The sequence below is a fragment of the Ranitomeya variabilis genome, chromosome 2, assembly GCF_051348905.1.
Source record: "Ranitomeya variabilis isolate aRanVar5 chromosome 2, aRanVar5.hap1, whole genome shotgun sequence".
Classification (NCBI taxonomy): Eukaryota; Metazoa; Chordata; class Amphibia; order Anura; family Dendrobatidae; genus Ranitomeya; species Ranitomeya variabilis.
The window spans coordinates 899,349,181-899,374,887 of NC_135233.1; positions in this window are offsets into that span (position 1 = coordinate 899,349,181).

Consider the following 25,707-nt stretch of genomic DNA (forward strand, 5'->3'; position numbering starts at 1 on the left):
CATATACTTAAGTAGGGTTGAGCAAAACGGATCGGAAAAATTCAAAAATCGCCGACATTTGGCAAAGTCGGGTTTCATGAAACCCGACCCGATCCTAGTGTGGGATCGGCCATGAGGTCGGCAATCTTCGCTCCAAAGTCGCGTTTCGCATGACGCGTTCAGCGCCATTTCTCAGCCAATAAAGGGGATGCAGAGTGTGGGCAGCGTGATGACATAGGTCTCGGTCCCCACCGTCTTAGAAAAGGGATGACAGTGATTGGCTTGCTTTCTGCGGCGTCACAAGGGCTATAAAGGGGCGTGCACGCCGACCGCCATCTTACTTCTGCCGATCTCAGCATAGGGAGAGGTTGCTGCAGCTTCGTCAGAAGCAGGGATATAGTTAGGGAGGGAAGATTAACCCCCAAACCACTTGTGCTGTAGCGATTTCCACTGTCCAACACCACCTTTTTTTGCAGGTACAGTGGAGGCTATTTTTTTGTGCATCAGCTCTGTAGCTTATTAGGCTGCCTTATAAGGCTCACTGATAGCTGCATTGCTGTTTGCACGCTGCTGTGCAAACCAACTGCTTTTTTAAAAGCAAAAATCCTGTTGATCCTTTCTGCAGTTATCTTGTTGTTTATTTGTCCACACTTTTGTGTGCAGCAGTCCTTTTTGTTGCTGCCATACTTGTCCTGAGATCATTGTAGGGAGATTGAAATTGCCCTACAGTCCTTGGATTTTTTTCAGATATCTTCCAGCCACTTTCTGCCACTTACATTGTGTTGTGTTACACACTGGGCCTGAGTTGTGGTGCTGTCTCCCCCCCAAAAAAGGGAGATTCAAATTGTCACAAAGTGGATATACGTCAGTTCTGTTAGTTTGTCGTATATCAGCCAGCCACGTTCTGCCACTTACATTGTGTTGTGTTATACACTGGGCCTGAGTTGTGGTGTAGTCTCCCCCCAAAAAAGGGTGTTTCAAATTGTCACAAAGTGGATATACGTCAGTTCTGTTAGTTTGTTGTATATCAGCCAGCCATGTTCTGCCACTTACATTGTGTTGTGTTATACACTGGGCCTGAGTTCAAAAAAAGGGAGATTCAAATTGTCACAAAGTGGATATACGTCAATTCTGTTAGTTTGTTGTATATCAGCCAGCCACGTTCTGCCACTTACATTGTGTTGTGTTATACACTGGGCCTGAGTTTTGGTTCAGTCTCACCAAAATAAAAAGGGAGATTTAAATTCTCAACAAGTTTATATACACCTTCTAACTTGTTTTACAGTACCATATAACGGTTGTTATTTTGGTAACATTTTCCCAAAAATGAGGAAGTCTGGTGGAAGAGGCCGTGGGCGGTCGTTGCCACCTGGTACTGATAGTGGTGGTGGTGGTGGAGCATCTGGTGGTAGTGGGAAAAGCAAAATAGCACCTAAGGCTGGAGATGTTGAGCCAGCGTCATCATCTGGCTACACGAGGCCTCGAAGGCTCCCTTATCTTGGAGTAGGAAAACCGCTTTTAAAGCCGGAGCAGCAGGAAAAAGTTTTGGCTTTCCTTGCTGACTCAGCCTCTAGCTCTTTCGCCTCCTCTTCAGAAAGTTCAAAATATAAAAGGAGCGAGTCGTCAGTGGATGCTCCCAGTCAGGAACAAGACATTTCCTTGTGTCCTTCACCCAAACCAAAAGTGAAGGATGCGTCAGGCGGCACCACAGGTTACTCCATGGAGCTCTTTACACATACTGTGTCTGGGTTAGAAAGGGAAATTGTTAACTGCCCATTACAAGATGAATCAGACATGGAGTGCACTGATGCACAGCCAGAGCTAGATTATTATGCTGTTCCATTGACTCAGATCACTACATTGCCCTCGCAGTGAACTGAGCCAGAATCTGACCCTGATGAGACTATGGGGCCCCGTCCCGAACGCTATAGCACCTTACACGGTGACACAGAGGAAGGTGCACATGACATTGAAGAGGAGGTGATAGATGACCCAGTTGTTGACCCAGATTGGCAGCCATTGGGGGAAGAGGGTGCCACTGGCAGTAGCTCAGAAGCGGAGGAGGATGATCTGCAGCAGCCATCTACATCGCAACAGCTGTCATCTGGCAGGTCCGTATCAGGCCAAAAACGTGTGTCAAAAACAAAAACAGTTTTAGGACACCGTGGCCATTTGGTGAAAGTAGCACAGCGTGCAATGCCTGAAAAGGTATTCGATAGTAGGAAGAGTGCAGTGTGGCAATTTTTTAACCAAGATCCGAATGATCAGTCAAAAGTTATCTGTAAGAAATGCTCAAAGACCTTTAGCAGAGGGAAGAATCTTCAAAATTTAAATACAACATGCATGCATAGACATTTAACCAGCATGCACTTGCAAGCTTGGACTAACTACCAAACATCACGTACCGTTGGTGCACCTGCTCAGAATGAAGGTAGTTAGCAACGCTACATTGCTTCCCTCACTGTAAGCCCACTGGTTAGATTTGTCTGTGCTAAAAACTAAGGAAATGTGAAATATGTGAAATGTGAATAGCATACTGGCTTATGAACTATATGAAAAAACACATGAGATTTTTAGCACAAGATTTGCAAACGTTGTGAGCCCATTCACCAAAACGTCAAGGTAATCTCAGATCGAATGGGTAACTACACTGACTGCCTGGTGTGAACACTTACCTATGGTATCTGAGCTGACTGCCTAATGTGAACACTTACTTATGGCTAATAACAGGATAAAGCCTATTTATATAGGAGGCTCAGAACCAACTGTGTTGAGATGTAATTAAAACCTGGAGAAGGGCGGGACGTTCAAGTCAGAAAATAGTATATAATAAAATAGATCAACTGACCGAACAATATATATATATATAAATATAATTTGTAGCCAAAAAAAGTCAAATACAAAAATAGATCAATGGCCACATTTGTCTGTGCTAAAAACTAAGGAAATGTGAAATATGTGAAATGTGAATAGCATACTGGCTTTATTATATACTATTTTCTGACTTGAACGTCCCGCCCTTCTCCAGGTTTTAATTACATCTCAACACAGTTGGTTCTGAGCCTCCTATATAAATAGGCTTTATCCTGTTATTAGCCATAAGTAAGTGTTCACATTAGGCAGTCAGCTCAGATACCATAGGTAAGTGTTCACACCAGGCAGTCAGTGTAGTTACCCATTCGATCTGAGATTACCTTGACGTTTTGGTGAATGGGCTCACAACGTTTGCAAATCTTGTGCTAAAAATCTCATGTGTTTTTTCATATAGTTCATAAGCCAGTATGCTATTCACATTTCACATATTTCACATTTCCTTAGTTTTCAGCACAGACAAATGTGGCCATTGATCTATTTTTGTATTTGACTTTTTTTGGCTACAAATTATATTTATATATATATATATATTGTTCGGTCAGTTGATCTATTTTATTAGCCCACTGGTTAGGACACCACCAGCAGCAAATGTGGAGGCATCGTCGCAAGGCCAAAGCAGTCAGGGAATCACAAGGTTATTGGTAGAAAACACTGTATGTAGGCCAACATAAAGGATACCATCACCAAGCCTCTCTCAATCCGCCATGTCCACCACCACCACCACCGCTAGTTCCACCATATGCAGCTCTCCAGTCCAGCTCACCCTACAAGAGACTCTCATTAGGAAAAGAAAGTACTCATCCTCTCATCCGCGTACACAGGGTTTGAACACCCACATTGCTAGACTAATCTCGTTAGAGATGATACACTACCGGTTGGCTGAAAGCAAAGCTTTCAAAGACCTGATGGCCTACGCAGTATCACGCTATGATCTACCCAGTTGGCACTTCTTTGCGAGAAAAGCCATCCCAGCCCTCCACGAGCATATCAAAGACAGCAATGCCCATGCACTGAGGCAATCAGTCAGTGGAAAGTTGCACCTCACAACAGATGCATGGACCAGTAGGCATGGCCAGGGACATTATGTGTCCATCACGGTGCACTGGGTTAATGTGGTGGATGCAGGGTCCACTGGGGACAGCTATAGTGGGACAGTTATGCCTACCCATGGTCTAGTAAACATTTGGCTGTAGGCGTTCGCCACCCCTCCTCCTCCTCCTCCGGGAGCGAAAGCTCATTCACAGAGTGCAGTCGCACGACCACTCCATCTGCAGCTACCTGTGTTGCACACGAGGTGTCCCATTATCGAACAGCTAGTGGTAAGCGTCAGCAGGCTGTGTTACAAATGAAGTGTTTGGGCGACAACAGACACATCGCAGAAGTACTGGCCGAGTACTTGCAGCAAGAAACTCAGTCATGGCTGGGCAGTGTACATCTTGAGGCAGGCAAGGTAGTCAGTGATGACGGAAGGAATTTTATGGCTGCCGTAGCCCTTTCAGAACTGAAACACATACCTTGCCTGGCTCACACCTTGAACCTGGTGGAGCAGTGCTTCCTGAAAAATTATCCGGGGTTACCAGCCCTGCTCCTGAAGGTGTGAAGACTTTGCTCGCACATCCGCCGGTCGCCCGTACACTCCAGCCGTATGCTGAACCATCAGCGATCGCTGAATCTTCCCCAGCACCACCTAATAATCGACGTTGCAACAAGGTGGAACTCCACACTGCACATGCTTCAGAGGCTGTGCGAACAGAGGCGTGCTGTAATTAATTTGTGGGAGGATACACATACTCGGGCTGGCACTTGGATGGCAGACATGGAGTTGTCTGGTGTGCAGTGGTCGAAGCTACAAGACCTCTGTCAAGTCCTTCAGTGTTTTGAGGAATGCACACAGCTGGTAAGTGGAGATGACGCCATCATAAGCAGAAGCATCCCACTAATGCGTCTGCTGATGCAAAGATTGACACACATTAAGGAGGAGGCGTCTGCAGCCGAAGAGGAGGGAAGCCTTGATGACAGTCAGCCATTGTCTGCTCAGGGAACTCTCCTGGACGAGGTGGCGGATGAAGTGGAGGAGGAGGAGGATGATGGGGATGAATATTTATGGGAGGAGGATGCTTCTCAGTGGGCAATAGAAACTGGTGGCCTTGCAAGGTCAGGTACAGGGTTTTTGTGGGACACAAGTGATGTTGATTTGCAAGAAAGTGCTCCTCAACCCAGCACAAGCAGTGAATTGACACCGGGGAACATTGGCCCACATGGCTGAGTATGCCTTGCGTATCCTAAAAAGGGACCCCCGCATTATCAAAATGATGACCGATGACGATTACTGGTTAACCAGCCTCCTGGATCCACGATATAAAGGAAAATTACAAAATATCATGCCACATGAGAACCTTGAGCAAATATTGGCTACCAAACAAGCAACTCTTGTAGACCGTTTGGTTCAGGCATTCCCAGCACACAGCGGCGGTGATGGTTCTCACACGAGCCGTAGTGGGCAACATGGCAGAGGTGTTAGAGGTGCACAAATCCGAAGTGGCGTTGGACAGAGGGGTTTTATGACCAGGCTGTGGAGTGATTTCGCAACGACCGCTGACACGACAGGTACTGCTGCATCGATTCAAAGTGACAGGAGACAACATTTTTCCAGTATGGTTACAAACTACTTTTCCGCCCTTATCGATGTTCTCCCTCACAGGTCATTCCCCTTTGATTACTGGGCATCAAAAATAAACACCTGGTATGAATTGGCAGAATATGCATTACAGGAGCTCACATGCCCTGCTGCTAGTGTGCTATCAGAAAGAGTATTCAGTGCTGCTGGTTCAATACTAACCGAAAACAGGACACGTCTGGCTACCCGAAATGTTGATGATCTAACCTTCATTAAAATGAACCAATCATGGATTTCAAATTATTTGGCCCCACCTTCCCCTGCTGACACGTAGCTTGCCTGAAAAATGTCTTGCTTTTGGCCTCCTCTTACTGACTGCTCCAATTCCTTCATTTGCAGCTGCTGAATGTCCACCATAGGCCATTTTAATACCTCCCTAAATGGGCTGACTCCCTCCACAGGGCCGTGGTCACCCATGCGAGTGCCGTTTGCCTGGACAGGTGGGTGTGCCCACTCTTGGGCGATGGCACTGGCACAGGGTCCCTCATAGTACAATGAAGTGTCTCTGACAGTGGTGGTGCACAACCAATGTCAGACACACTGTCGTAATATGAGGGGCCCTGTGCCAGTACCGCCACCCATGAGAGAGTGTTCCCCCCAGCTCGAACAGTGCTCTACCACTTGCAATACTTACCTCTCCCTGCTCCACCACTGTGTAGTCTGTACTGTTAAATCCTTCAGTGGCACTGCCAATACAAATTTGTTGAAATGATAGATGATAGTTAAAATATACAGGGGCCCTGGCCTCCATTTAGACCAGTTAATACTTTGCGCCTACTACCACTGTCTGATACTCAGCAGAGGTGCCCACCCCTGTACCTAGCTATGCCACCTGTTTATTTATGAAAACATTTTTGGCAGACATTTAGCCTACTTACTTATTTGGGCCTACTCACTCTGTCAGCCTCTCACTACAGTTGTCCTCCACTGAACAAAGCAATGCCACCTGTTTAGTCCTGTTACCATTTTTGAACTGCATTTAGCCTACATACTTATTTGGGCCTACTCACTGTGTCAACTTCTCATTACAGTTGTCCTCCGCTGAACAAAGCAATGTTGCCTGGTTAGTCCTGTTACCAAATTTGAACTGCATTTAGCCTACTTACTTATTTGGGCCTACTCACTGTGTCAGCTTCTCATTACAGTTGTCCGCCGAACAAAGCAATGCCGCCTGGCTAGTCATGTTACCATTTTTGAACTGCATTTAGCCTACTTACTTATGTGGGCCTCCTCACTGTGTCATCCTCTCCTTACAGTTGTCCTCCGCTGAACAAAGCAATGCCGCCTGGTTAGTCCTGTTACAATTTTGAACTGCATTTAGCCTACTTACTTATTTGGGCCTACTCACTGTGTCAGCTTGTTATTATAGTGCTTTGGAACAAAGCACTATACTGTTATTCCATCGTGGATAACTTCTTCTTATTCTTATTATTCTTATTATTATTCAGTCCGCACGTAATGCGGCCCGAACCGCTTCACTCACAGACTCCAGTGAGGTGTCATTTCGAAGCCAGCGTTCCTGAGAGGTGTGCTAAGTATTTTTCGTGTCGATCGGATTTGTAGTTTTGGCGCAATTTGCGTTTGAAAATGTTTTTTCCCCTCATTGTAATGCATTTCAATAGGGAAATTTTCCCATAGGTTATAATGGCCGGGTTTCTGAGGCAATTTGAAATGTACCTGCCACCTGGCTGATTAGCTCATTGATATGCGCAGTCAGGCCCAGTTACTATGCCAACGCCTGCGAACTGTACATGACCACACCAGCACAGTTTTGCCAGATAATATCAGCTCTTAAAGTGATAGTGCTTTGAAATTGTGCTGTGCTATCTGTAGTCTTATTATAATTATTGCCCCGCTCACCAAATCGGACCCAGAGTGGCGCCGGCCGCCAAATCGGACCCAGAGTGGTGCCGGCCGCCAAATCGGACCCAGAGTGGCGCCGGCCGCCAAATCGGACCCAGAGTGGCGCCGGCCGCCAAATCGGACCCAGAGTGGCGCCGGCCGCCAAATCGGACCCAGAGTGGCGCCGGCCGCCAAATCGGACCCAGAGTGGCGCCGGCCGCCAAATCGGAAACAGAGTGGCGCCGGCCGCCAAATCGGACCCAGAGTGGCGCCGCCCGCCAAATCGGACCCAGTGTGGCGCCGCCCGCCAAATCGGACCCAGAGTGGCGCCGCCCGCCAAATCGGACCCAGAGTGGCGCCGCCCGCCAAATCGGACCCAGAGTGGCCCCGCCCGCCAAATCGGACCCAGAGTGGCGCCGCCCACCAAATCGGACCCAGAGTGGCGCCGCCCGCCAAACCTGACCCAGAGTGACCCCGCCCACCAAACCTGACCCAGAGTGACCCCGCCCACCAAACCTGACCCAGATTGACCCAACCCACCAAATCAGACCCAGAGTGACTCCGCCTACCAAATCGGACCGCCTGAGGGGCACCCAAGTGTGAAAGTCTTGCAGGGGCAGCCCTGGCACCATTCCAAAGCACTATCTGTAGTTCCTTCAGGAAATACCCATCTAGTTACAGTTGTCCTCCACTGAACAAAGCAATGCTGCCTGGTTAATCCTGTTACCAATTTTAAACTGCATTTAGGCTACGTACTTGTTTGGGCCTACTCACTGTGTCAGCCTCTCATTACAGTTGTGCTCCGCTGAACAATGCAATGCCGCCAGTTTAGTCCTGTTACCAATTTTGAACTGCATTTAGCCTACTTACTTATTTGGGCCTACTCACTGTGTCAGCCTCTCATTATAGTGCTTTGGAACAAAGCACTATACTGTTATTCCATCGTGGTAAACTTCTTCTTATTCTTATTATAGTGCTTTGCAACAAAGCACTATACTGTTATTCCACCGTGGTAAACTTCTTCTTATTCTTATTATTCAGTCCGCACGTAATGCGGCCCGAACCGCTAAACTCACAGACTCCAGTGAGGTGTCATTTCGAAGCCAGCGTTCCTGAGAGGTGTGCTAAGTATTTTTTGTGCCGATCGGATTTGTAGTTTTTGCGCAATTTGTGTTTGAAAAAAGTCTTTCAATGCGTTTCAATAGGGAAATTGTCCCATACGTTTATAATGGGCTGGTTTCTGAGGCAATTTCTAAAAATAACTGCCACCTGGCTGATTAGCTCATTGATATGCGCAGTCAGACACAGTTACTATGCCAACGCCTATGAAGTCTACATCAGCTCACCAGGTCACAAGTTTTGTCAGATAATATCAGCTCTTAAAGTGACAGTACAGCACAAATCCAAACCACTATCTGTAGTCTTATGATTATTAGACTGTGGCCCGATTCTAACTCATCGGGTATTCTAGAATATGTATGTCCACGAAGTATATTGCACAGCCACGCAGTATACAGTGCAGAGCCGTGCAGTACACAGCGCAGAGCCGCGCAGAGCCGCGCAGTACACAGCGCAGAGCCGCGCAGTATAAAGCGCAGAGCCGCGCAGTACACAGCGCAGAGCCGCGCAGTACACAGCGCAGAGCCGCGCAGTACACAGCGCAGAGCCGCGCAGTATACAGCGCAGAGCCGCGCAGTACACAGCGCAGAGCCGCGCAGTATACCGCGCAGAGCCGTGCAGTGCACAGCGCAGAGCCGCGCAGTACACAGCGCAGAGCCGCGCAGTATAAAGCGCAGAGCCGCGCAGTGTAAAGCGCAGAGCCGCGCAGTACACAGCGCAGAGCCGCGCAGTACACAGCGCAGAGCCGCGCAGTACACAGCGCAGAGCCGCGCAGTACACAGCGCAGAGCCGCGCAGTATACAGCGCAGAGCCGCGCAGTACACAGCGCAGAGCCGGCCAGTATACAGCGCAGAGCCGCGCAGTATACAGCGCAGAGCCGCGCAGTACACAGCGTAGAGCCACGCAGTATACAGCGCAGAGCCGCGCAGTATACAGCGCAGAGCCGCGTAGTATACAGCGCAGAGCCCCGCAGTATACAGTGCAGAGCCCCGCAGTATACAGCGCAGAGCCGTGCAGAGCTGCGCAGTACACAGCGCAGAGCCGCGCAGTATACAGCGCAGACACACGCAGTACACAGCACGGACACGCGCAGTACACAGCGCAGAGCCGCGCAGTACACAGCGCAGAGCCGCGTAGTATACAGTGAAGAGCCACGCAGTATATAGCGCAGAGCCGCGCAGTACAAAGTGCAGAGCCGCGCAGTATACAGCGCAGAGCTGCGTAGTATACAGCGCAGAGCCGCGTAGTATACAGCGCAGAGCCACGCAGTATACAGCGCAGAGCCACGCAGTATACAGCGCAGAGCCACGTAGTTATACTGCCCAGTCACGTAGTATATTGTCCAGTCACATAGTATACTGCATATCCCTGTTAAAAAAAAAAAAAAGAATTAAAATAAAAAAGTTACATACTCACCTCCTGGAGCGGCCGGTATCTGATGGTTGTTGCACCTCCTAGAGCGGCCGGTACACGATGCTTGTTGCACCTGGAGTGGCCGGTACCCGATGCTTGTTGCGCGCTCCGGTCCCAAGAGTGCATTGCGGTCTCATGAGATGATGACGTAGCGGTGTTGTGAGACAGAAAGACGGAAGTGCCCTTAGACAATTATATAGTAGATTACCCCGCTCACCAAATCGGACCCCGAGGGGCCCGGCTCACCAAATCGGACCCAGAGTGACCCCGCCCACCAAATCGGACCCAGAGTGACCCCGCCCACCAAATCGGACCCAGAGTGGCTCCGCCCACCAAATCGAACCCAGAGTGACCCCTTCCACCAAATCAGACCCAGAGTGACCCCTTCCACCAAATCGGACCCAGAGTGACCCCACCCACCAAATCGGACCCTGAGGTGCCCAGCCCACCAAATGAGACCCTGAGGTGCCCAGCCCACCAAATCGGACCGAGTGACCCCACCCACCAAATTGGTCCCTAAGGTGCCCCGCCCACCAAATCGGACCCAGAGTGGCTCCGCCCACCGAATCGGACCCAGAGTGGCCGCGCCCACAGAATCGGACCAAAAGTGACCCCGCCCACCGAATCGGACCTAGATTTACCCCGCCCACAAAATCAGACCCAGATTGACCCAACCCACCAAATCGGACCGCCTGAGGGGCACCCAAGTGTGAAAGTCTTGCAGGGGCAGCCCGGGCACCATTCCAAAGCACTATCTGTAGTTCCTTCAGGAAATACCCATCTAGTTCTTATTATTATTCAGTCCGCACGTAATGCGGCCCGAACCGCTTCACTCACAGACTCCAGTGAGGTGTCATTTCGAAGCCAGCGTCCCCAAGAGGTGTGCTAAGTATTTTTCGTGTCGATCGGATTTGTAGTTTTGGCGCAATTTGCGTTTGAAAATGTTTTTTCCCCTCATTGTAATGCATTTCAATAGGGAAATTTTCCCATAGGTTATAATGGCTGGGTTTCTGAGGCAATTTGAAATGTACCTGCCACTTGCCACCTGGCTGATTAGCTCATTGATATGCGCAGTCAGGCCCAGTTACTATGCCAACGCCTGCGAACTGTACATGACCACACCAGCACAGTTTTGCCAGATAATATCAGCTCTTAAAGTGATAGCACAGCACAATTTCAAAGCACTATCTGTAGTCTTATTATAATTATTGCCCCGATCACCAAATCGGACCCAGAGTGGCGCCGCCCGCCAAATCGGACCCAGAGTGGCGCCGCCCGCCAAATCGGACCCAGAGTGGCGCCGCCCGCCAAATCGGACCCAGAGTGGCGCCGCCCGCCAAATCGGACCCAGAGTGGCGCCGCCCGCCAAATCGGACCCAGAGTGGCGCCGCCCGCCAAATCGGACCCAGTGTGGCGCCGCCTGCCAAATCGGACCCAGAGTGGTGCCGCCCGCCAAATCGGACCCAGAGTGGCGCCGCCCGCCAAATCAGACCCAGAGTGGCGCCGCCCGCCAAATCGGACCCAGAGTGGCGCCGCCCGCCAAATCGGACCCAGAGTGGCGCCCCCCGCCAAATCGGACCCAGAGTGGCGCCGCCCGCCAAATCGGACCCAGAGCGGCGCCGCCCGCCAAATCGGACCCAGAGCGGCGCCGCCCGCCAAATCGGACCCAGAGTGGCCTCAACCCTGAGGGGCTACAACTACCAAACCAGCGCCTGAGGGGCACCCAAGTGTGAAAGTCTTGCAGGGGCAGCCCGGGCACCATTCCAAAGCACTATCTATAGTTCATTCAGGAAATACCCATCTATTTCTCTCTGTTATCAGCCATTCCCCTGTCCTGCTGTCAGTCTATTCTCCCTGTTATCAGCCATTCCCCGTCCTGCTGTCAGTCTATTCTCTCTGTTATCAGCCATTCCCCCATCCTGCTGTCAGTCTTTTTCTCTGTTATCAGCCATTCCCCTGTCCTGCTGTCAGTCTATTTCTCTCTGTTATCAGCCATTCCCCTGTCGTGCTGTCAGTCTATTCTCTCTGTTATCAGCCATTCCCTTGTCCTGCTGTCAGTCTATTCTCTGTTATCAGCCATTCCCTTATCCTGCTGTCAGTCAGAGTGACCCGGGCCACCAAATCGGACCCAGAGTGACCCGGGCCACCAAATCGGACCCAGAGTGACCCGGGCCACCACATCGGACCCAGAGTGACCCGGGCCACCACATCGGACCCAGAGTGACCCGGGCCACCACATCGGACCCAGAGAGACCCGGGCCACCAAATCGGACCCAGAGTGACCCGGGCCACCAAATCGGACCCAGAGTGACCCGGGCCACCAAATCGGACCCAGAGTGACCCGGGCCACCAAATCGGACCCAGAGTGACCCGGGCCACCAAATCGGACCCAGAGTGACCCGGGCCACCAAATCGGACCCAGAGTGACCCAGGCCACCAAATCGGACCCAGAGTGACCCGGGCCACCAAATCGGACCCAGAGTGACCCGGGCCACCAAATCGGACCCAGAGTAACCCGGGCCACCAAATCGGACCCAGAGTGACCCGGGCCACCAAATCGGACCCAGAGTGCCCCGGGCCACCAAATCGGACCCAGAGTGCCTCGGGCCACCAAATCGGACCCAGAGTGCCCCGGGCCACCAAATCGGACCCAGAGTGGCCCCTCCCACCAAATCCTCAACTACCAAACCAGCGTCTGAGGGGCACCCAAGTGTGAAAGTCTTGCAGGGGCAGCCCGGGCACCATTCCAAAGCACTATCTGTAGTTCCTTCAGGAAATACCCATCTAGTTACAATTGTCCTCTGCTGAACAATGCAATGCCACCAGTTTAGTCCTGTTACCAATTTTGAACTGCATTTAGCTTACTTAATTATTTGGGCCTACTCACTGTGTCAACTTCTCATTACAGTTGTCTTCCGCTGAACAAAGCAATGCCGCCTGGTTAGTCCTGTTACCAATTTTGAGCTGCATTTAGCCTACTTACTTATTTGTGCCTACTCACTGTGTCAGCCTCTCATTAGAGTTGTCCTCCGCTGAACAAAGCAAAGCCACCTGATTTGTCCTGTTACCAATTTTGAACTGCATTTAGCCTACTTACTTATTTGGGCCTACTCACTTTGTCAGCTTCTCATTACAGTTGTCCTCCACTGAACAAAGCAATGCCGCCTGGTTAATCCTGTTACCATTTTTGAACTGCATTTAGCCTACTTACTTATTTGGGCCTACTCATTGTGTCAGCCTCTCCTTACAGTTGTCCTCCGCTGAACAAAGCAAAGCCACCTGATTTGTCCTGTTACCAATTTTGAACTGCATTTAGCCTACTTACTTATTTGGGCCTACTCACTGTGTCAGCCTCTCATTACAGTTGTCCTCTGCTGAACAAAGCAATGCCGCCAGTTTAGTCCTGTTATCAATTTTGAACTGCATTTAGCCAACTTACTTATTTGGGCCTACTCACTGTGTCAGCCTCTCATTACAGTTGTCCTCCGCTGAACAAAGCAATGCCGCCAGTTTATTCCTGTTATCAATTTTGAACTGCATTTAGCCTACATACTTATTTGGGCCTACTCACTGTGTCAGCCTCTCATTACAGTTGTCCTCCGCTGAACAACGCAATGCTGCCAGGTTTGTCCTGTTACCAATTTTTAATTGCATTTAGCCTACTTACTTATTTGGGCCTACTCACTGTGTCAGCCTCTCCTTAGAGTTGTCCTCTGCTGAAAAAAGCAATGCCACCAGTTTAGTCCTGTTACCAATTTTGAACTGCATTTAGCCTACTTACTTATTTGGGCCTACTCACTGTGTCAGCTTCTCATTACAGTTGTCCTCCACTGAACAAAGCAATGCCACCTGGTTAATCCTGTTACCATATTTGAACTGCATTTAGCCTACTTACTTATTTGGGCCTAATCACTGTGTCAGCCTCTCATTACATTTGTGCTCCGCTAAACAAAGCAATGCCGCCAGTTTAGTCCTGTTACCAATTTTGAACTACATTTAGCCTACTTACTTATTTGGGCTTACTCACTGTGTCAGCCTCTCATTATAGTTGTCCTCCGCTGAACAAAGCAATGTCGCCAGTTTAGTCCTGTTACCAATTTTGAACTGCATTTAGCTTACTTACTTATTTGGGCCTACTCACTGTGTCAGCCTCTCATTACAGTTGTCCTCCGCTGAACAAAGCAATGCCGCCAGTTTAGTCCTGTTACCAATTTTGAACTGCATTTAGCTTACTTACTTATTTGGGCCTACTCACTGTGTCAACTTCTCATTACAGTTGCCCTCCGCTGAACAAAGCATTGATGCCTGGTTAATCCTGTTACCAATTTTGAACTGCAATTAGCCTACTTACTTATTTGGGCCTACTCACTGTGTCAGCTTCTCATTACAGTTGTCCTCCGCTGAACAAAGCAATGCCACCTGGTTAGTCCTGTTACCAATTTTGAGCTGCATTTAGCCTACTTATTTATTTGGTCCTACTCACTGTGTCTGCCTCTCCTTAGAGTTGTCCTCCGCTGAACAAAGCAATTCCACCAGTTTAGTCCTGTTACCAATTTTGAACTGCATTTAGCCTACTTACTTATTTGGGCCTACTCACTGTGTCAGCTTCTCATTACAGTTGTCCACCACTGAACAAAGCAATGCCGCCTGGTTAATCCTGTTACCATTTTTGAACTGCATTTAGCCTACTTTCTTATTTGGGCCTACTCATTGTGTCAGCCTCTCCTTACAGTTGTCCTCCGCTGAACAAAGCAATGCCACCTGGTTAGTCCTGTTACCAATTTGGAACTGCATTTTGCCTACTTACTTGTTTGGGTCTACTCACTGTGTCAGCCTCTCATTACAGTTGTCCTCCGCTGAACAAAGCAATGCCGCCAGTTTAGTCCTGTTATTAATTTTGAACTGCATTTAGGCTACTTACTTGTTTGGGCCTACTCACTGTGTCAGCCTCTCATTACAGTTGTCCTCCGCTGAACAAATCAATGCCACCAGTTTAGTCCTGTTACCAATTTTGAACTGCATTTAGCCTACTTACTTATTTGGGCCTACTCACTGTGTCAGCCTCTCATTACAGTTGTCCTCCGCTGAACAATGCAATACCGCCAGTTTAGTCCTGTTACCAATTTTGAACTGCATTTAGCCTACTTACTTATTTGGGCCTACTCACTGTGTCAGCCTCTCATTACAGTTGTCCTCCACTGAACAAAGCAATGCCGCCTGTTTAGTCCTGTTACCAATTTTGAACTGCATTTAGCCCACTTAATTATTTGGGCCTACTCACTGTGTCAGCCACTCCTTACAGTTGTCCTCCGCTGAACAAAGCAATGCCGCCTGTTTACTCCTGTTACCAATTTTGAACTGCATTTAGCCCGCTTTATTATTTGGGCCTATATCTGTGTTTCTAGCCACTGCTAGATGAGTCTGCTGATACATTGACCCAGACCACTACATTCCCCTTGCACTCTACACAGCCAGAATCTGACCCTACTGAAAGTCAGATTCCCCTTCCCGCATACTATACCGCCTTACACGGGGACAAAGAGGAAGGTGCAGATGAAAGTGCAGGTTCCTTCATCAGGTGGGGTGGCATACTCGTTGGCGATGTCACTGGCACAGGGCCCCTCATAGTACGCAAAAGTGTCTCTGCCGTTGGGAGGCGCCACCTGCCGTTAAACACACTGCCGTACTATGAGGGGCCCTGTGCCAGTGCCAATGCCAACGAGTAGGCCCCCACTGCTTGCTCAGGATCACAGCACTTGCAAAGTTGAAATACTTACCTCTCCCTGCTCCACCGCCGTGACGTATTCCGCGTTTCCTGGGCCCACAAAAAGCTTGAGCCAGCTCTACCCCACCACAACTTTAGCCAAATGACCCCAGTTTTCAATGCCTAACTATTATTATAAAGTAAATTAAGATTGACAAGCTTCAGAAATAAGAATTGATGTTTTTGGCATTAAAATGGGCACTGTAGGTGTTTTCCTGTCCTCCACTCACTGCCGACTTTGATTCCCCATTGACTTGCATTGGGTTTTGTGTTTCAGTCGGCCCCCGACTTTACGCAATAATCGGCTGATTTCACTCGACCCGACTTTTGACAAAGTCGGGTTTCGCGAAACCCGACTCGATCCGAAAAAAGTAAAAGTCGCTCAACTCTACTCTTAAGAACTTGTACGCCCCCCATAGTCAGCACTTTGTACTTTTTATACATTCTTGCACTTAGTGCACTTTATTTATATATATTTTATTTATAGACTTGTGTAATGTTGCCAGACTCAACTGTTTTGAGGTGGACAATTTTTCTCACGATGTTGCAGCACCTCTTTCATATACCATAACTTCTTCCCTCATTTGGCACGACAGCCGTCTCATTTCATGGTACTACTTTTTCCTACACACTTTTCACTATTCCTAGTTTTTCACCTTCATACCACATTAATCTTATTATTTCAGTCCTTCCTTTTGTTTTTTTTCCTTTCTTTTTTGTCATGTTCTCCCCTTTAACAGCCTCTGAGCGTATTTAATTTATCTTGTCTCTCACTTCTGCTTCCCCTGTTCCCATGCTGACAGCACGCAGTAAATACAGTATATATCCCAAAATGGCCGCAGTCACTGTACTTCATATAAATGGAGACTCATATGTGAATGCGCACCACGCCTGATGTCCTTGCATTGCTAAAGGGCTCTTTCAACTACCGATGTGTGTTACTGACGTCACGAGGGCACTTTCTCCATCCTACATACATATACACACACCAGAGCTGAGTGCCCGAACACAATACAGCTGTGATTCGGGGGTGGTATTCACTGACTATCTGGCCATATGGTATAAATGACAAGATGAGGTGAGATTGGACACACTCTCCTTGAAAAACACATCTGCGAAAAGTGCGTTGCGGAGTCTGTGGAACTGTGGACGGGCGTTTAAACTGCACTGTCTACTATATAATTGTCTAAGGGTCACTTCCGTCTTTCTGTCTGTCTGTCACGGATATTCATTGGTCACGGCCTCTGTCTGTCATGGAAATCCAAGTCGCTGATTGGTCGCGGCAAAACGGCCACGACCAATCGGCGACTGGCACAGTCTGGTGGCAAAATGGCGGCTCCTTCCTCCCCGCAGTCAGTGCCCGCTCCTTAATCCCCACCAGTCAGCGCTCACACAGGGTTAATAGCAGCGGTAATGCCGCGGTGTAATGCACTCCGTTACCGCTGCTATTAACCCTGTGTGACCAACTTTTGCCTATGCAGCATCAATAGTTAAAAGACCTAATGTTAAAAATAATAAAAAAAATAAAAAATCGTTATATACTCACCGTCCGTCGGCCCCCAGATCAGGAACAGGCCTTCCCCGCTCCTCGCGACTCTCCGGTGACCGCTCCATGCTGCGCTATATACTATGTGGGCTGTTCAATATACTACGTGGGCTGTGCAATGTACTGTGTGGGCTGTGCAATATACTACATGGGCTGTGCAATATTCTACGTGGGCTGTGTTATACACTGCGTGACCTGTGTTATACACTACATGGCCTGTGTTATACAATACGTGGCCTGTGTAATACACTACGTGGGCTGTGTTATACACTACGTGTGCTGTGTTATACACTACATGGGCTGTGTTAAATACTGCGTGCGTGGGCTGTTATATACTATGTGAGCTGTTATATGCTACATGGGTTGTGGTATAAGCTATGTGGGCTGTTATACACTCCATGGGCTGTGCTATATACTACATGGCTGTGCTATATACTCCATGGGCTGTGTTACATACTATGTGGCTGTGCTATATACTCCATGGGCTGTGTTATATACTATGTGGCTGTGCTATATACTCCATGGGCTGTGCTATATACTCCGTGGGCTGTGCTATATACTCTGTGGGCTGTGCTATATACTACGTAGCTGAGCTATATACTACGTGGCTGTGCCATATACTACGTGGCTGTGCAATATACTATATGGCCTGTTATATGCTACATGGCCGGCCGCGAACAATCAGCGACAGGCGCTGTCCGGCCGCGAATTGTCGCGGGATTTGAACCACGTTTCGCTAATTGGTCGCGGCCGGCCGAATCCTGTGTATTCAATGTATTATTCTAAAATCTTCATAAATAAACTACATACATATTCTAGAATACCCGATGCATTAGAATCGGGCTACCATCTAGTATATACATACTTTTTTGTTGTCTTAATGGTTATTATGGTTTCTATCATATGCACTTTATTACCAGTTTGACATCATGGGCTTCTATAGGACCCACTTACTTTACTACTATTTCTTTGCCTGTAGCCTGATACTATTCTGCTTTGCTACTCATTTTTACTTGAGTACTTTCCTCTATTGATTGATCCCTCCCACATGTTTCATGTTTCAACCCTTGATTCATGTTATTCTGTTATATATATATATTAATTTTTCAAAAATTTTTCCATTTTATATACCTCCTTTGAGTGGTGTGTTTTGGATACTTTGTATCAGCTTTCTAGGTCTTACCTGTTTATAACGCACCCATGCTTTTAACTATGATGGAGTCAATGACTTCTTTATTCTAAGGCCCCTTATATACAGTATATATATATATATATATATATATATATATATATATATATATATATATATATATGATTGTGGACATTCTTTTGGATATACTGCTGTTTGTTGAAATACAGCTCATGTAGAGCAATATATGTATGGCGCATGTCGGGAAGGGGTTAATGGTATATATTCCATTCATCTTACTGAGCTGGTCCTTGATGCTGTAAGGTCATCCCACTAGCTTAAAGAGTTTTATGATCTATGTTTGCCTGCAAACTTATTTATTTATCTCTACAGTTATTGCCTCCTGCTGTCTTAATTTAGTTGATTGATTGTCAAAGAGGCAAATGGGTAATATATCCAAGAACAAACCTCCTATATATTCAGACAGAGCATTTATATAAGATGCTTTTATGTAGGAGTCATTTATGTAGGGGCATTTGTGTATAGCAATTGAACATGGCAGTTAGACAGGGCAGGAGACAGGTAAATCATTCAAAGAAACCCACTTGCATAACATTTGGAATGTAACAAATATTCACCATATGTATGTGTATAATTTATATCCTGGCTGCTGCAGTCACTCACATCCACCGTCCTTGCACAAAGTCTTTGTACTCCATCCATATCAGCCCCTGTCTCCTCTCCTCTCATATGTACAGCACTCATACTTTTTTACAATCCTAAACTGCACAGACCCATTCGGTCCAACCATACAACAGAAGAGATGCTCTCTGGTGCCCTAGGCAAATCAAGTCAATGGTGCTCCCACCCCTCTGTCCTCAAGCAAAGAAATGGGTCAGAAACTAAAGTAACGGGACCCATAATGCACCCTCCTGCAATAAGTCAGGAACAACCTCTGATGATTACTTCCACTAAAATTGTTATTTTTTTTTGCCAAAAGATACTATCAAAAGTAAAAAACTGGTGTATTTTAGGTGTGAGGTTCTACAGGGACTGTAATTTCAAAGTTAGATATGGAATCTGATATTTAATGCTTAACGTCCTATATTTTTCATGTTCGACCAAATGATACACATGGAAACTAATATTACTTAACTATCATGGAGGACGTTTGGTTTCAATTAAGGTGTCCAACATTTAGCAGATACCCTAAAGGAAACTAAACAGATGCCATTATAGATAAAGTGATATATCTTAAGGTTTAAGCAGGGCCGGCGTTAGGGGCAGGCAGACTAGGCAGCTGCCTGGGGCCCCCACTGCCCTAGGGGCCCCCAGCCAGGGGCAGACATACTGTTGATGGCACTGCTCCAGGGCCCAGAGGTGGAGGGGGCCCCTGCAGGTAGGCCCGGTATCATGCAGGATCGGGCCCCTCTTACTCCCTCCTGTAATCATGTTACATCGGGTGCCGGGGAAGAGAGCGGGGCGCGAAGTGCAGGAGATCAAAAAGGGGGCGTGTCATGCAGGGAGAGACGCTGGCCAATGAACGCTTTCCTTACCTCACAGTGACCAGACTGAGGAGAGCGCTCACTGGCTGCCGTCTGTCCCCCTGCATGGAGCGTCCCAATGGTGAGTACTCGCCTACAGTCAGGGGCCCCGGCTGCACAGCAAATAGAGACATCAGTGGAGGAAGAGCAGGACTTACAGGGGGTCTTCTGCTCCCTCCACTGTTCTGTTCAGAGCAGGCTGCAGCGTCTCCTCACAGAGAAGAGATGGGGGAGGAGCTCACTGCACGGCAGCAGCAGGGGGCCGATATCAGTACTGCCTGCTCTGTGCCCCATCCCCCACAGTGGGGTCTGCAGCCTTCTCCAGCTGAACTGACCTGCAGGGCTCATCTGATCACCTATACAAGATTAGTATGTATGTATGTATATGCTTGTATATGTATGTGTGCATCTGTGTGTATCTATGTGTATGTTTCTATCTGTGTGTGTGTGTGTGTGTGTGTGTGTATCTGTGTATGTACAGTATATGTGTGTATGTATGGTATAGTTGTATGGCTGTGTGTGTATGCATGTACAGTATGTGTGTATCTGTGTATGTGCAATAAATTTGTATGGATATATGGTATATATGTATGTTTATGTGCAAGTACATACAGTATATGTGTATGTATATGTGTGTACGGTATGTGTATATACTGTATGTGTGTATGTACAGTACGTGTATGTGTATATGTTCGGTATATGTGTGTGTATGCATGTAGGGTATATGTATGTATGTACGGTATGTGCATTTGGGTGTATTTTATATGTATGTACGGTATGTGTGTACTATATGTATATAACTGTATCTGTGTATGTACGGTATATGTGTGTGTATCTGTGTGTATGTTCGGTATATGTGTGTACGGCATTTGTGTGAATATACGGTATATGCATGTGTGTATGTACGGTATGTGTATGTATGATGGTATATGTATGTGTATCTGTGTGTATGTATGGTATATGTATGTGTTTGCATATACTGTATTTGTATGTGTGTGTATGTACGGTGTATGTATGTGTATTTGTGTGTATGTATGGTATATGTATGTACGGTATGTGTATACTATCTGTGTATATAACTGTATGTGTGTATGCATATAAGGTGTATGTCTGTGTATGTACGGTATGTGTATCTGTGTGTATGTACGGTGTATGTATGTACAGTATATGCCGGAACAAAAATCATTGTTCTCATCAGCACATCGCCCAGTTAAAACTGCAGATATTCTGCTAAGATGATACTGTATGGGGACAGATTGATTTACTAGTGATCATTCTGTCCCCAGCCAGTGTAAAGAGGCTGGAAACAAGTGGCGAATGACTTCAATATTGTTGATCACGCTCGTTTAGTGGCCTGAAATCAGCGCATGTAGCTACAACCAAAATGTTTCTGTTGGTGCAATATGTTAGCATTTGGGGCCCCATTTTAAACTTTTGCCTAGGGCCCCACTTTGCCTAAAACCGGCCCTGGGTTTAAGCTTCTGTCATTTGACAAATACAGCTTGCAACAAATATGATGGTGGTTCTAGTGCCATATTCCTGTTCTGATTGTGGTTCTGGTGATGTATTCCTGTTCGGATAGTGGTTCTGGTGAAGCATTCATGTAGTCATAGTTGTTTTGGTGACATATTTATCACCAAAGCTATCATCAGTATACAAATACAAAACCAAACTCATCATCAGTACATAAATAGAGCACCAGAGCCATCATCAGAAAATAAATAGGTCACCAGAACCACCATCAGTAAATATATACATCAATAGCATCATAAGTACAATGGTGCATCACCAGAACCAATATAAGTACTTGAATTCAAGAATCAACCTTAGCACAGCAATCAATTGTAATATCAGATCAGCCCCATATACAATTGTATCGCATGAACCTACAACTCCCAGTGTGTCCTTATCAATGGTAATGCAAAGCTGGAAGTTGTTGCTATCAGTTTTTGTCAGACTGCGGACCATACAGAAACCACAGCAAACACAGGCAGGATCTCAAATAAATATTTGCATCCAGGTACCTAACTGGTGACATTTTCAATAAGTAGAATAATTCTCTTTCTTTTCACCTACATCTTGTCCAGACACCATGATGACTTTTCACATCCACAGCTCGTCTCTACAGACTTCCATCCTCTCCAGTTTTCTACAGCACATCCCGACATCGTGCCCTTAAAAATAAGTGTATTATTAAACAACCCCCGGCATGAAAAACACCTGTCTATACAGTGTCCTAAATAACCTTCCTATGGTATATGGCCTCCACACTCTCTGTCCTTATGAGCTATAACCACACCACTGAATGCCATTATTAGCTCTAAACACCACACAGTCTGCCCTTATGAACCATGGTCTATACCATGGCTGTCTCCTCTCCACTATTTTCCCTTACACTCTCTAGAACTTCACACTATTCCACACGATGCTAACATCTCTCTATATGCTGCCACATCTCCATATCCATTCTGTGCCCCTCTTCAGACTATGCTCTCATACTGCCCACCACGCTGTCAGCTCCAAACTGTAACCCCTCCTCACACTGTCATCCTACAAAGTATTATGGGCACAAAAGCAGTCCAATATACACTAATATGACTCCACAGCACCCCATACAGTATTATGGCTCCCACATTTCTCTATACAGTATTATGACTCCCCAGTCCCTGATAGAGTATATTGGCTTTCACAGCCCTTTCTGCACAGTATAATGTCCTTCACAGCTCCTCATATATCATGATGTCTCCACAGCCCCAATATAATGTCCCCACAGACCGCCATATACGTAATATACACTCACCGGCCACTTTAATAAGATACACCATGCTAGTAACGGGTTGGACCCCCTTTTGCCTTCAGAACTGCCTCAATTCTTCGTGGCATAGATTCAACAAGGTGCTGGAAGCATTCCTCAGAGATTTTGGTCCATATTGACATGATGGCATCACACAGTTGCCGCAGATTTGTCAGCTGCACATCCCAAAGATGCTCCATACAAGGCAGGATGGATCCATGCTTTCATGTTGTTTACGCCAAATTCTGACCCTACCATCCGAATGTCGCAGCAGAAATCGAGACTCATCAGACCAAGCAACGTTTTTCCAATCTTCTACTGTCCAATTTCGATGAGCTTGTACAAATTGTAGCCTCAGTTTCCTGTTCTTAGCTGAAAGGAGTGGTACCCGGTGTGGTCTTCTGCTGCTGTAGCCCATCTGCCTCAAAGTTCGACGCACTGTGCGTTCAGAGATGCTCTTAGGCCTACCTTGGTTGTAACGGGTGGCGATTTGAGTCACTGTTGCCTTTCTATCAGCTCGAACCAGTCTGCCCATTCTCCTCTGACCTCTGGCATCAACAAGGCATTTCCGCCCACAGAACTGCCGCTCACTGGATTTTTTTTCTTTTTCGGACCATTCTCTGTAAACCCTAGAGATGGTTGTGCGTGAAAATCCCAGTAGATCAGCAGTTTCTGAAATACTCAGACCAGCCCTTCTGGCACCAACAACCATGCCACGTTCAAAGGCACTCAAATCACCTTTCTTCCCCATACTGATGCTCGGTTTGAACTGCAGGAGATTGTCCATGTCTACATGCCTAAATGCACTGAGTTGCCGCCATGTGATTGGCTGATTAGAAATTAAGTGTTAACAAGAAGTTGGACAGGTGTACCTAATAAAGTGGCCAGTGAGTGTATGTCCCCCATTCTGTGGCCAAATAATATAAGGGGAAAAAATCTTATACTCATCTAATACAGGCTCCCCATCCACCATTCTGCTGTCTCATCTTCCATCAGGTACAACAGTGGGCACCAGACAGGGCAATGCAGTTATGTCATCACACCACCTGACGTCTCCTGCAGGGCAATGACTTCAACAGGGCACAGGCAGAAAGTAGCCTGCATCCTGCTGGATTTACCAGTGGAGCAGGTTGCTGATAAGAGCTCCTCTGCTCCTGCCCTGGGTGGTGCAGGAGCATTGCTTCAGTCAGAAAAGATCAGGGACCCAAGCCCCGAGACATATATTTTGCCCCCCCCCCAAAAAAAAAAAAAAACATGAACACTACAAATAACAATCTTAAAGGCAACTTGTCACCAGAAAGAATGCTATTAACCTGCAGATATGTTGTTAATTAGCAGGTTAGGAGCGTTATTAACCAGCAAGTCACCTGCACTTAGCTGAACGTTGCAAGGAGAAGATTAACTTTATTCTCCCTGGCAGTGTTCCGGTTTCAGTCACATGGGCGGTGCCGGCATGGGTTCAGTCAATGCTCTGAGTATACAAAGCAGCATGGGAGGAACAAATGGAGAAGGACCATGAAAAGGATGAGAAGGAAGAGATGATGGACATGCAACAGTTAAGAGATGAAGACGATAATGATTCTCTCTATGTTGTCCATGGTTGGAGGAAGAAAGCTTGAGAGGTATCCCGCCACCAGCATACTGTGGAATTGGACCTCATGAAAGAGACCGACCACAACATGATTGTTGCCCGCATAGTTATGATTCAAAATAGTGCTGACTACTGGGCTGCCAGTGTGTTCTATCCACAATACAAAAGTATATTTTGACAGTTGCCTTCCCTCTGGAAAGGGATGTGCCCATGTTTCAGTATAAAAACATGCTAGAAGACAATCTTGACAGTGGTTCTCCCCAACACAGCAGTGAGGCACATAGTTTGAATCGCATTGATAGCTTTGCAACCATAGAAATGTTAAGTTGTCAACGTAAAAACATTAGCAGCTTTGCAGAGATTGTATGTTCTACCCGTGTTTGCAAGGGTTTATGCCCAGTAATTATTTTTCTACCCACACTACAAAGACATACAGATAGTAAATTTAGATAGTGAGCTTATGTTGACAGTGCCAGTAATGTCTGTAAAGCGAATGTTGAATAATTGGCACTATATAAGTGATAACCCCCCCAAAAAAAATTGAAAGTGATGCTCAGCCACACTTAGGTGGCACACATATCAGTTTTGCAGATAACTATTGTTAGAAAAATGTAAGAATAGTAACACGGATAGTTGTGATTCAAAGAGAGTGGAGGACTGCTGGTATCGGAGGTCTACTGCTACAGGCAACACACATGAAGGAGACCCAATGCGGAATCTACACATTTACAAAAATTTATTTGCACACACCAACAAAGTGACATCAATTTCACCACAGTAGAAATAGTCTAATAAGGACTGACAGGTCTTCCACTACACCCAACCCAGTAGATGGATACCCAACAAGGAGTGTTCACATTTAAAAAAATTAGTGCCAGACACCAACAAAGTGGCATAAATTTTAACACAGTAGAAATATAATAGGGACCGACAGGTCTTCCACTACACCAACCCAGCAGATGGCCACCCAAGCAGGACTGTTCACATTTCCACAAATTAGTGTTAACATCTCCTGCAGCAGCAGCAGCAACAGCAGGCACATAAGCCACACTAAAGATATCTGCAATTACATTAGAACAATAAAGCACATTAAAACTACAACACCCATTAACAGAAGTTGTCAGTTGTCTTTGGATAGGAATTCAGGTTAGTGGTTCACTAGTGCTTTCAGAAACATTAACACCTACCTCACAAAAACCTCGAGCACCAAGCCTAATCCCCCTTCCACCATGACCTTGCTTTTTCCCAGTTGTGTTGCTGAGATAATGTGCTATGAGCACACTATTAGTAATTAAAAATTAGATGTTTTACTCTGCACAACCTCTGAAAACAGCTGAATTTCAGTGGCAAAAATTTAGAAGTTGAAATATGGTGTGATGAATCACACTACTCACAGAAAAAATAATTGTTTCAGTGTGTATGATGCCTGTATGAC